Source organism: Podarcis pityusensis (genome assembly GCF_964106645.2).
Source record: "Podarcis pityusensis genome assembly, chromosome: 5".
Lineage (NCBI taxonomy): Eukaryota > Metazoa > Chordata > Lepidosauria > Squamata > Lacertidae > Podarcis > Podarcis pityusensis.
In genome coordinates this window covers 20904530-20918006 of record NC_138032.1, presented here as the reverse complement: position 1 = coordinate 20918006, position 13477 = coordinate 20904530, and the positions used below count along the sequence as shown (strand labels likewise).

General features: G+C 39.1%; 1 protein-coding gene and 1 long non-coding RNA gene across 14 annotated transcripts in view; one reads left to right on the top strand and one right to left on the bottom strand.

Moving 5' to 3' along the window:
• The window catches only part of LOC308478577, a 262422-nt gene that overhangs the window by 29358 nt on the left and 219587 nt on the right, over positions 1-13477 (top strand). The gene's annotated exons all lie outside the window — the stretch shown is intronic.
• The window catches only part of VEPH1 (ventricular zone expressed PH domain containing 1), a 159253-nt gene that overhangs the window by 143831 nt on the left and 1945 nt on the right, over positions 1-13477 (bottom strand). For 2 of the 13 annotated variants that reach the window (XM_081007888.1, XM_081007890.1), the window contains exons 2-3: positions 7241-7270; positions 6091-6167 (exon numbers count right to left, since the gene is read on the bottom strand). The exons of 9 other annotated variants lie outside the window; for them this stretch is intronic. The gene's annotated coding sequence lies outside the window, so the exon portion shown is untranslated. Of the gene's footprint in view, positions 1-4952; positions 4972-6090; positions 6168-7240; positions 7271-13477 lie in introns of those variants that run through there. 2 more of the 13 variants (XM_081007891.1, XM_081007893.1) reach the window with 2 other exon arrangements.

Below are 13477 nucleotides of genomic sequence, written 5' to 3'. Positions count from 1 at the left end.
TATTTTAATTTTCAACCTGCATGGATTGCTAATTGAGCTGCATATTTTATTGGCCTGGAGAACTGCATTTCATGTCACTATTGTTACCAATCCAGGGAGCTTTGCTAATTGAGTTGCATACTTGATGAACTCTGGAGCACTCTGTGCTAATTGAAGAGCATTACTGAGCTGCTGAGCTCCTAGGTGATGCTTTGAACTCACTGAAGTATGAGGCATGGTTGGACGTGCCATTTGAGATACATACTCCACTACTGGAGTACCTGACCAGTTCAGCTGGCAAAATGTTGCATACTTTTCTTAATATATTTTAAAAGCTTCAGGAGTTGCACTGAAGACCACCTGCCTTGAACAAATACGTCCCAAGTATGACTAAGGTAAGCAGTACAGTTTAATTCAACTTTAAGAGGAAGGTACTTCTGCTGTATGCCTGATTATTTCTTATTCAGATACTGCACTTTGAATGCCAAAAAAAGGTCTCCAAACTATTTGGGAGAGAGGCTCGGCATAGAACACCGATTCTGCATGCAAGAGGTCCCAGGCATTAAAAGTTATGGGAAAGATTCTAGAAAACATTTGCCTGTTAGACAACACTGGGCTAGATGAGCAAGTAGACTGAGACATAGATCTGATATGTGGCAGCTTCTTACATATTATTACGAAAAAGGGGATATGGGATTGGAACATGGGCAAACAATACATTTCTTCATCTGTCTGTAGTCTTGTATATAAAGATCTTGGCCCACCACGTGGGACTCAGAAGTCAGAGGAATTGTCCTGATCCACTTGTAATAACAGAGCTGATTTATAAAATTAAGGATGTGATACCATTTCAGAATTTAATTTTGATTTATTTTTTCTTTTTCTTTTTCTTTTTTTTTTATATAATGATATTTATTAAAGTTTCACAAAAATACATGAAAATACAAAACAAAGAAAAAAGTATAAAGTTTTAAAATACAGCAAAAAAGTAGAAAATAAGAAAAAACGTACAAAATAAAACAGTTAAAAACACAATAATGTTCCATAACCTATCTTCCTTACTCTTATTTCCCCGGACCTCCTCATACCTCCCTTCTTTGTATTCCAATTCAATTTGTTGGTTCAGCAAATCCTTACCATTAATCTTTTACCCAATTGTTAACCTTTTTTTTCCCCCATGTCTCTTAAAGCATTACAGCTAAAAACCTCTTAGTTTCTATCCAACATCCTTCTAAAGTTCCTTAATTTTGCAATATTTCTGTAAATAGTCCTTAAATTTTTTCCAGTCTTCTTTCACCGACTCTTCTCCCTGGTCTCGGATTCTGCCAGTCATTTCCGCCAGTTCCATATAGTCCATCACCTTCATCTGCCATTCTTCCAGAGTGGGTAGATCTTGTGTCTTCCAATACTTTGCAATAAGTATTCTTGCTGCTGTTGTGGCATACATGAAAAAGGTTCTATCCTTCTTTGGCACCAGTTGGCCGACAATGCCCAAGAGAAAGGCCTCTGGTTTCTTCAGAAAGGTATATTTAAATACCTTTTTCAGTTCATTATATATCATTTCCCAGAAAGCCTTAATCTTTGGGCACGTCCACCAAAGGTGAAAGAATGTACCTTCAGTTTCTTTACATTTCCAACATTTATTATTGGGCAAATGATAAATTTTTGCAAGCTTGACTGGGGTCATGTACCACCTGTATATCATTTTCATAATATTCTCTCTTAAGGCATTACATGCCGTAAACTTCATACCTGTGGTCCATAACTGTTCCCAGCCAGCAAACATAATATTATGTCCAACATCTTGTGCCCATTTAATCATAGCAGATTTCACCGTTTCATCCTGAGTATTCCATTTCAACAGCAAGTTATACATTCTTGACAAATTTTTAGTTTTGGGTTCTAACAATTCTGTTTCTAATTTTGACTTTTCCACTTGGAAGCCTATTTTCTTATCCAAATTATATGCCTCCATTATCTGATAGTAGTGGAGCCAATCTCTCACTTTATTTTTTAATTTTTCAAAACTCTGCAATCTCAATTTATCTCCTTCTTGCTCCAAAATTTCCCAATATGTCGGCCATTTGGCCTCCATATTGAGCCTTTTCAGAGCTTTTGCTTCCATTGGTGATAGCCACCTTGGGGTTTTATTTTCCAATAAGTCTTTATATCTTGTCCAAACATTAAACAATGCTTTCCTAACAATATGGTTTTTGAATGCTTTGTGTGCTTTGACCTTATCATACCATAAATATGCATGCCATCCAAATACATTGTTAAAACCTTCTAGATCCAAAATGTCTGTGTTTTCAAGAAGTAGCCATTCTTTCAGCCAGCAAAAAGCTGCTGATTCATAATAAAGTTTAAGGTCTGGCAGGGCAAATCCACCTCTTTCCTTGGCGTCAGTTAATATCTTGAATTTTATTCTGGGCTTCTTGCCCTGCCAGACAAATCTAGAAATATCTCTCTGCCACTTCTTGAAACAGTCCATCTTATCTACAATTTGTAATGTCTGAAACAAAAACAACATTCTAGGCAATACATTCATCTTTATCACAGCAATACGGCCCAGCAACGAGAGTTTCAAATTTGACCAAATTTCTAAATCTTTTTTCACTTCCGTCCAACATTTTTCGTAATTATCTTTAAATAAGTTCCCATTTTTGGCTGTCATATTAATCCCCAAGTATTTCACTTTCTTTACCACATTCAATCCTGTCTCATTCTGAAACCTCTCTCTTTCAATCGGTGTTAAGTTTTTCTCTAAAACCTTAGTTTTTAACTTGTTCAATTTAAAACCTGCCACCTGACCAAATTCCTGAATTAATTCTAAAACTCTTTTAGTACTAGATTCTGGCTCCTGTAACGTCAATACTAGGTCATCTGCAAATGCTCTCAGTTTGTACTGTTTAGCTCCGACCTGTATGCCCTTAACCAACCGGTCCTTTCTAATCATATTTAGCAAAACCTCCAGGACCGATATAAAAAGCAGTGGGGAAATTGGGCACCCCTGTCGTGTCCCTTTTTCTATCTTAAATTCTTCCGTAACCACATTATTTACAATTAATTTAGCCTTTTGTTCAGAGTATATTGCACCTATACCATTTTCAAAACCTTGGCCTACCCCCATCCCATGCAGATTCTTCTTCATAAAACTCCAAGAGATATTATCAAAAGCTTTCTCCGCGTCAACAAATATCAATACTGCTTTGGTGTTTATATTCACTTCTAATTTTTCCAAAATATCAATTATATTCCTCAAATTATCAGACAAGCGTCTTCCCGGGAGAAAGCCCGCTTGGTCTTTATGAATCTCTTTCATCAATACTTTTTTCAATCTCTTGGCCAAAATGTCTGCAAAAATTTTGTAATCCACATTAAGTAACGATATAGGGCGATAGTTCTTAAGCTGAGTCTTTTCAGTCTCTGTTTTCGGTATAAGTGTGATATACGCCTCTTTCCACGATTCTGGTGCCCTTTTCCCCTCCAATATTTCATTGCAGACTTCCTTTAAAGGTTGTAATAACCACTCTTTCAAAGATCTATAGTATCTGGAAGTCAGCCCATCCGGTCCTGGAGATTTGCCCAGTTGCATATTTTGTATGGCACCTTCTACTTCCTGTTCAGATATTTTATAGTTCAGCATTAATTTACTTTCTTGAGAGATTTTTTGTAGGCCATTTGTCTTCAAAAATTGGTCTATGTCCATTTCCTTCTGTGGCCCTTGTGTGTATAATTATTTAAAGTACCTCTGGAAGCAATTTCTGATCTCATTTGGATTATGTATACTCTTTCCTTCCACTTCTAGATTTATAATAATATTTAATTTTTGTCTTTTTTTCATTTGCCAGGCCAACAGTTTTCCACATTTATTAGCTGATTCAAATGTTTTTTGTCTCATTTGTTTGATTTTCCATTCTATTTCCTGATTCATCATTTCCATATATTGTACTTGATATAATTTTATTTCTCTCAAAATCTCCTGGGACTTTGGTTTTGCTCTCAATTTCTTCTCACCTTCTTTTATTTTTTCCAAGATTTTATCTTTCTTTTCATTTTGACTTCTCTTCTTTATTGCATTCTGTTGTATCAAAAACCCTCTCATCACAGCTTTGCTTGCGTCCCAGATTACTCTTTTTTCTACATTGGTATTCATATTTATTTCAAAATAATCTCTCAAAGTCTTTTGGGCCTTTTTGTAAACTTCTTCATCTCTAAATAAGGTGTCATTCATCCTCCATCTAAAGGATCCGGTTGTTGTTTGTTTCATCTCCATCCTTACAGCATTGTGGTCGGAACAAGTTTTTGGGCAGATTTCTACCTTCTTTATCTTTGGTGCCATTCCTCTAGTTATCCATATTTGGTCAATTCTAGTCCATGTCATCTTGGCTTCAGAAAAGAAGGTTCCTTCTCTTCCCAGGGTAATTTTGATTTGTTTTTTCAGTGCTGGACCTTTTCAGATTGACTGTTGAAATTTGCCTTGGAAGAACCCCCATGAACAATGTAGATCTTGAGGACCAACAACTAAAATAATAGTGTTAAGGATGCAATGATTTTTGCAAGCCTCCTAAATTCAAGAATATCTGTAATTTCTAATAATGAAATAGTTCAAATATGGAGAACATGTGCATTAAATATGACGGGAGGATTAAAAGTCCATAAAAACACATCTTAGTTGTAATCATTGTTTTAGGCAGTAGGAATCTCAAGAAGGTTTCTTTATGTTGCTGCCACAGCAAAAATCAGAGTCAGATCACAAGGCTATGAACTATGATACCTATGATTTATGATTCACCAAACGTTTAGCTAACAGCATTGTGACTTCACTGAGTGGCCTTTTATGGAGTTTTTACATCTTTCCTCACTCCAGTTCTCCCTGCACCTCGACCACTGGAAAACCAGATTAGCATGAGAATACCTTACTGTTTTAGTACACTGAATGACACCATACATCATGAATTGCCACCACTTACTGATTTTTGATGTTGTTAACTGAGACATTTTAGATATGCTGGATCAGAAATCTAGGTTGCATTCACAAAGTTCCAGCTCTCCAGTCCCTATCAAAATTAATCAAATACGATAATATTTTACAAGTATCTTAATCACATGATCAGGTAGTAAGGTGGGAAAACCCTGAGCTTTTACTTAAAATTACAGTGAGGCAGTGGAACAAGCAGCAAATGACTGGCTACTGGAAATGGCAGAAGATCTCTGGATCCTGGCCATACTGGTTATTACAGTCCTCCCATGCTATCTTTATCCTGTGTCTCATTACTCTGCTATTCAATAAAAAAACCCAAGTTAGTTCAATATTATCTCCCAAGAAAGAGACCATTATTTTAAAATGATACACAACTTCTAGTAAGCACCTGAACAGAAAAAAGACTCACTAAACTTCTACAATATATTGTGGAGGATCAATTTTTTTTCTCATAAGGTTAAAAAATTTAAACCAATAATCTCTATTATATAAGTCAACAGATAGTCTTTTGCGTTCACAATATAACTTGGTAGCGCTGTCCCCAAGGTTTGAATTTATCAAGTGCCCAAGCATACACATTGCATAAAAATTGAGAAGCAGAAAATTGAGCACTGGCCTTTCAGCCCAGCTCAGTAGTAAAAACGATTGAATTTTGCTGTCAAGTACATTAGGGAGAGAGATCGCAAAATGGAGATAAATCAGATTAACACTTTAAAAGATAAATGGTACTCTAGCCAAGTTTAATCTTACTTTTGAAATGTGCAAACTCATCACAAACCTTTATTGTAGATCAAAAACATGGTGCAGTGCCCTGGAAGTCACTATAGGACACGTAATCACCCGCTCATCGTGTTCAGGGCTTCCCCTGGCAAATATCATGGATACAATTAGTTCACTACATCACAGGAATGATGCACTGGCGGAGGAAGAGGAGTGCGGGGGGAACGCACCACCCCCGGCAGCGCATTCCTGGTGGGGTGCCATCGTGGCTGACCCCCAACCCGCCACGGCCCCAGGACGTGCGCCCGCCCCCGCCTGCTCTCCGCCCCCCCCCCCGGTGCCGGAGCATGAAGCTCCACCACTGGAATGATGTTCCAAAATCCAGGTCAACCAGTAGCCACAAATACCTTTTCTTCCCCCCGGTCCTTATATTGTTGCCTTCCAAGCTCTGCTTGTGGGCTTCTTGGTGACATCTGGTTAGCATCTGTAGGAAAGGGTATTGGATGAAATGGACTGTTGGTTTGATTTGGCAGTGCTCTTTTTAGAGTCACTTGATAAGAAAAGAATTACGGTGCATTAAAAAATAGCCTCAATTAAAAATAGAATGATTTTGAGAATATATTTTTTAAAAAATACAAGAGAAAGCTGGGCCCTAATGTTAAGAAGAAAAAAACTTTATTGGTTGAATATGTTGGTTCAAGACCTAGACCTTCCATTGTCTACCCTGGTGTCTTGCATAAAGTGCTCAGCTTGGGTGGAAGCAGACTGAACTGGGAGCTTCATGGTCTGAAGTTAGACTTGTCTTGGTGGGCTACCTGGGACAGTACATGCACAGGTCTTGAAACCAGCTTCAGGCACAGAGGGGTTTAGTAATATGGAATACCACCACCCCACAGTTGGCAGCAAGGATTGACCAAGTTTGCTGTAGATGCTGGGAGTTTGGCCCTTAGCCTTGCTTACCCAATAGACCAGCGCAGTAACTTCTGCCTGCTGTATTACAACAGTTGACCACTGATACCCTGGAGAGGTTTAGATTTTGACACAACTACTTAGGGTCCACAATAATAAAGAAAACTACAGAATAGCTGAGATGATGGTAACTATAATATGTTATGTGTCCCTTTTCCAATCATGTCAGCAGACAACATTTTAGCTGTTAAGTATTCATTAAAACACGTTTGTGTCACTACATTTTTTTATATATGACACAAAATATTATTGCCCTTTATAGGTAAGTATATACCATTCAGCTTCCTTTGCCAACTCGATTGGTTGGATCTTTTACCCTTTTTTCTGAATCTTATTTTCATATGAATATGTGTAGCAAAATGTGTTGGAAATCCTTGGAAGCCAAGACCCAAGTATTGGGCAAGTACTCTTTGGTGAGAGAACCCCAGTATAAAGACTTAACATAGCAAAACATGCAGCATAGAAAAATATAGACATATAGGCTGTAAAACCTGACAGTGTGCCCTTTCCAATGAACTCCTAAATACCTCACTTCCCCAGCACACAGTTAGACCACATGCTTGCTAAGTTATAAAATGGTTTACTTACAAAATTCTTCAAAGGTCCGATTCATGAGCTCTTTCATACAGCAGCCAAAAAAAGTTGCACATGCATTAAAACATTGCCACTTGGTTTCAAAGTGGGAAAAGTTCCTAAACTATTGGTATACAAAAATGTAAGTTCCATATGCCATTATTTTCTGAAACAAAAGAGACTTGTTAAAGACCTCCTCAAGCACTGAATTCACATGTAGACCGAATACAACAAAAGGCTTGGTAGCCTATTTTCTCCCAATGCGAGGGGAAATGACATGGGCTAAACCTGACAAGACAGCTTACTCTATGGCATTGACCCCTTCATTCATTAATCACTCTCAAGAATGCTGGTTATGTGACTGGTTACGTCCATGCCATACATTTAATGCACATGGCTTCCACTCAAACACCCAGGGAATTGTAGTTTGAAGAACCCTCAGCAAACTACAATTCCCAGGATTCATGGCGGCAGGGGGAGGCATGTGCTTTAAATGCATCGTACGGGTGTACCCACAATTATTTATTGCATTACTTCTGGTGTCAATTTGTAACAGCATCGTTCACCCTTCTCTCCATATCTCTGTATGCGCACACCATGCCCTTTGTTTCTGATGTTCAGGCTGTGAGCAGTGTTGCTCATGTGGCCCAAATGACACCACCCATGTACTAGGGGCTTGAACAACTGGCTTGGGGAAACTATCAGTTTAGCTATCAGCATACAAAGAATTGCAACAGTATTCACATTTTGTCTGTTTAAAAAATACATCAAAGTTGCAAGAAGCTCATAATTTCAGAATTATGTATTATTCATTTTGCTATTGCATGGCAGGTGAACCAAATCATCTCCATAAATACGTAATGTTGTATCCCACTTTTCGTATTTATTAAATGTAACTCACATTACAAAAAATAACATGACTTCATTCAAATAGAATGAATGAAAATAGCTGCCATGTAGAACACTGGTTTATATGGAGCTCAGGATGAACCTTGGCCAGTTGATGAGTTTCTGAATTTGGAGCTGTCATTCCACATTACTTTGCACCCATTCCATGGAAGCTTCTATGCAGTTTCCCTAAAGGCTCATTGTAATTAAAGGCCGTCTGGGTCTAACGGGCCTGGTAAAAACCTAGATTGGCCTCTATTTTTGAATAACTTTGTTGAGCTCACTTCTGGACCTGGGTCAGGTCCTTAAGGATGGCTTTGGGTCCATCATGCAGATGTTGTTTAGAGGACTGCTCATGTTTTCCATCTGCCTCGTGACGCCATTGACTGTGCCTCCTCTCTCTATGCCCACTAGCAATTAAGGGCCTTTTCTGATTCCCTTTCCTTTCCCCATCCTTCCCTGCAGTTTAAAATCCATTTACTATATCCATTTACTCTATAGATTTACCAACTGCAGAGGCACAAGAAAACTGGAAGCCATTTCCAGTAGCTCATGTACTTTAAAAAATTTGTTAGTATCCAGATTTCCAGTGAATGAATGGGGGGAAAAACCCCCAACAATTTTCAGTTATGAAAAAACCTATTTCATTCACAACTCTAGCTTCTTGAGTAATTGTGTGAGTGGCAAGTAGTAGGGCATGTGCTTTCCAGACAACACAGATGAGGTTTGAACAAGTAATCAGGAAATTTAACAGTGCCAAGCAAATCTGCTTCACTGCCAAAGACAACAGTAAGCAATTGACTGGGCAGTAATTAAACCAGAACAAAACACGTCCCCCAAGCTTTTGATAATTCATTTCAAAAATGCCATGCTAATCTTTCAGACCATAAGCTTACAGAATTCCTTAGTATCATGGACACTATGTGAAGTGCCTTGGTTAACTATCGTGCTACCATATTTGAATTTGATCAACTGTGTCTGCCTGGTAGTCAGCTTCTGTTCTGATTCATCACAGAATCATGGGAACTGTAGTTTACTCCCACCAGTGCTACAATTCCCAGCACCCTTAACAAAGTACTGTACAGTTCCCAATATTCTTTGGTGTGTGTGCTTTAAATGTATGGTGTAAACACAGGCTTGCTCAGTCTGCTGTCCAGGTGATCATTAGTGATGGGCAATGCTAGGACCCCTGCTCTCTCCTCTTATACTTTCTTATCTTTAGATCAGACAACCCTTCTATTATTAAACATGGGCGGGGGGGAGAGAAGAGAAGCAAAATTGTATGGGTGGATCCCCTAAACAAACTGTGGGAACTACTGCAGTAAGGAAGATAATTTAAGCAACTTTTTACTTTGGATTTACTGGGAGCAATAGCAACTCCTGATTCCAAATGTGTTCAAAGATGTTACAAAAGGATTCTTAACTCGTAGCATCCTAATAAAATCTCAATAAATGCTAATTTATTTTTATTTATGAGGGGACTTAGCATTAGTAAAAGAGTTTGGCTGGATACATAGATAAAAGCCATCTGTTTGTTCATAGGACAGAAGGACCCCAACAATTAGAAAGAGCTGAATAAATTATTCCAGTAGACACTTTGTATTTTCCTTAGTACCTTTATACTTTGGATCCCAAATGTTTGGCTGCTTCTTCTAGAGACTGAGGTGGTTCAACATTTAACCACTGCTAGAGCTCCACAGTAGGTAGGAAGGCAAAGTTGAGGATTATATTGATGTAGTAAGTAGAAATAATGTTATTGGTTTTGATAGAATGTCCTTCCACACAATGGATTTCAGGCTGGAGTGTTAAATTGCCAAGCAGTTTTCAGAGGTAAGATTAGTATCCATTGCCTTACAGTGGTTGCTTAATGAGCTTTTCTAATTTCAGTTGTGTTTTGCATTCCAGCAGAATAGGACAGACAACAGAGTTCTTGTAATTCTCCTCTCTCTATAAAACAGGGTTGTTGTTTTTTGCAGTTTTCATACAGCACATACATGATTTCTGGACTTGCTGTGACATAATGACATAATGTGGAAGTAACCAATGGTATAAGGGGATTCAGAGATTGCCGCTTTAAGCTAACAACAACAACACGCAGTGTGGGGTAACTACCTCACCACCTCAGTTACCCCTGAGGAAGGTGTTACCCATTCCTGATCCCCTCTCTCCCCTCCATACCTCTTGCCCAGGGGAGCTGCCTCCTCATGTCCAGACTAACTTCTTGTTGTTGTTTAGTCGTTTAGTTGTGTCCGACTCTTTGTGACCCCATGGACCAGAGCACACCAGGCACTTCTGTCTTCCACTGCTTCCCGCAGCTTGGTCAAACTCATGCTGGTAGCTTCAAGAACACTGTCCAACCATCTCGTCCTCTGTCATCCCCTTCTCCTTGTGCCCTCCATCTTTCCCAACATCAGGGTCTTTTCCAGGGAGTCTTCTCTTCTCATGAGGTGGCCAAAGTATTGGAGCCTCAGCTTCACGATCTGCCCTTCCAGTGAGCACTCAGGGCTGATTTCCTTCAGAATGGATAGGTTTGATCTCCTTGCAGTCCATGGGACTCTCAAGAGTCTCCTCCAGTACCATAATTCAAAAGCATCAATTCTTCTGTGATCAGCCTTCTTTATGGTCCAACTTTCACTTCCATACATCACTACTGGGAAAACCATAGCTTTAACTATATGGACCTTTGTTGGCAAGGTGATGTCTCCCCTAAAGCTGTAATCCTCCACCCACTTACCTAAGGGTAAGTGCCACCAAATTCAATGTAACTTACTTCTCAGTAGGCATACATACACTTGCACTGCAAGATACCATTTAGGGGCAGTCACCACCTTCCCCCAATCCATTTTATATAGTCCACATGTGATTCTTACTCGTAATACAACTGTGGCCAGCTCACTGGTTTTAAAACTGAAAATTAAGTGGCCCACGAAGTAAGTTTCTGTTCATGAAAGCTTCTTCTTAGTAATGTCTTCTGAAACTTTGCAGCTGGTTAAGGACCTGATTCAGAAACATACTCTTCAGAAAATCCACCCACCTAGCAAACCATTTAATTAATACATTATTTCAGTGTATTTGTCATTCCCAAACAGGCATGCCCCCTACCCCCAAATCACCACTCCGTTCAGCCATGAATTCTATAGTACTTGTAGGGTGACTCACATCAGATCATATACTATGATACGTGGTTTCAGAAACCAGGCTTTGGGGAAACAGACATTGAGCATTCTGAATGAACTAAGGAGACAGTGTCATCTTGCTCAGCTAGTTAAGTCTATACACTTACCTGGGGATTAGTATAATTGAACTCAGTGGGATTTATTTCTGACTGTGCTGTATAAAAGCTTTAGCAAACCAGGTCTATCTGAACCAGCAACCTATTACAGAGTACAACTCCACATGCTTCAATGAAACAATTGTCAACAGTAGATCAAAATGACAAAATTCTCTATCTGCTGTCAGTCATTCACAACTTTCAACATTTTAAAGTTTAAAATTGGGCATCATTTCAGATTTGGGATAGTGGTAGAGGTTTTCAGTAAGAGGTGCAAGATTAAGCAAGGTCCAAATCGTGACTCTTGGAACTGCAGGATATGGGTATGTACTTATTGCATGCATCCCCTTCTTCATGAGGGTCTTTTAGTTTTGACAAGGCTATTCTGGAGCCATTGCATCTTAAACTTGTCACTGTTATGGCACAGCAGCTTTTTAAAAATAAAAATTTGGAGCTACTCCAACATTGCTCTGGCTTTTATAATAACTCATAGTGAAGACAGATTAGTGAGAAAACTGCAGGTGAGGCAATTAGTGGTGTATGGCAAATGTAATTTATCACGTGATGTTATTCATCACACTGATGGCATACTAGGTACAGTATACAGTACTGTATTGACAAAGCAGATGTCCAGCAGAGGGCAGTGGTATGTAAGTGTAAAGCTATTTATTAGCTGGTGCCTTGCTTCATTCATAATAAGTAATATATAATAGTACTGTTGCATTGAATTTCTTTAATAAAAACTGAAGGCAGCTTTGCACATGTATTTAACATGTTGATGTTAATTTTAAAAGATGTGTAATGCTTGCAGATGTAGAAGAAGAAGAAGATGAGTTTGGATTTGATATCCCGCTTTATCACTACCCGAAGGAGTCTCAAAGCGGCTAACATTCTCCTTTCCCTTCCTCCCCCACAACAAACACTCTGTGAGGTGAGTGGGGCTGAGAGACTTCAAAGAAGTGTGACTAGCCCAAGGTCACCCAGCAGCTGCATGTGGAGGAGCGGAGACGCGAACCCGGTTCACCAGATTACGAGTCTATCGCTCTTAACCACTACACCACACTGGCTCTCAACTGGATAGACAACTGTATAGACAAATGTATAGACAACTGGATGTTCAATCAAAGCCATTCTTAGAAGAAGATGCTAATGAATATTTTGGATTGTGATACAGACTGTTATAAAGTGTTTGAGGAACTATAAAACTCAATGCATGGTGAAACAGAAAAGCCTGTGCTAACCTCAGAGAACATTGGTTTCCTCACTCACTCAGGTTACTACTAGAACTAGTGTCATCAAAAATAGTTAGGAGAACTCCTCTGAGGCCAATCCACAGAAAGTATCTTTTTCTCAAGCTAGCTGGTAAGTGATATGTGGCTTTATGGCTAAACCTGCCAAGTGGCTTTTTCAGATCAACTTTTCAGATATAAGTTTGCAGGGCTACAAGGCAATCTTCTTTTCAGTGCGGCTATATAGCTGGTGAAATAAGCAGCAGGAAAGTAAGCAACAACTCAAGATCTACAAGGTTTCAGTCCTAAACACATGGTAAGTTCGAGTGAAGTAAGTCCGACTGAATTTGCAGACATGCAGTTCTAAATAAACAGGAATGAAATCAGGATACCTGCAATGAACGTGGATGGAAAGTTTTTGTAGATTCCCCCCCCTAATCCTCCTTTACATTTACTATTGAAAACATGGTACTCCTGTATCACGTTCTGCAAGAAGAGTAATCTGGCATCCAGTGCCAATTTTGTGCTGGCAGATGCTTGTTTGATTTCTTTTCTATGAGTGCCTAGTGGGAAACATGGATCACAAATACAACTGCGTGTGTTGAAACATTGCATTCGAAATATATTAGGATCAACGTAGAAGAGATACAAAACAGCTACGGTAAATATGTAAAATATGGGGGGGGGGGGGTCCCTTAAAGATGATTTAGGTGGTAAAGGGAGAACCACTAGCCTTACTTCATTTCCTAGCCTTGTGTAACTTCCCTCTACCCAGGGGAGATGACTTTGTGGAGGCGATCCCTGCTTGTAGGCTAGCACGCCCAGGCTGGTATTATAGTGTAACCCACGTTCAAAACAATTGCA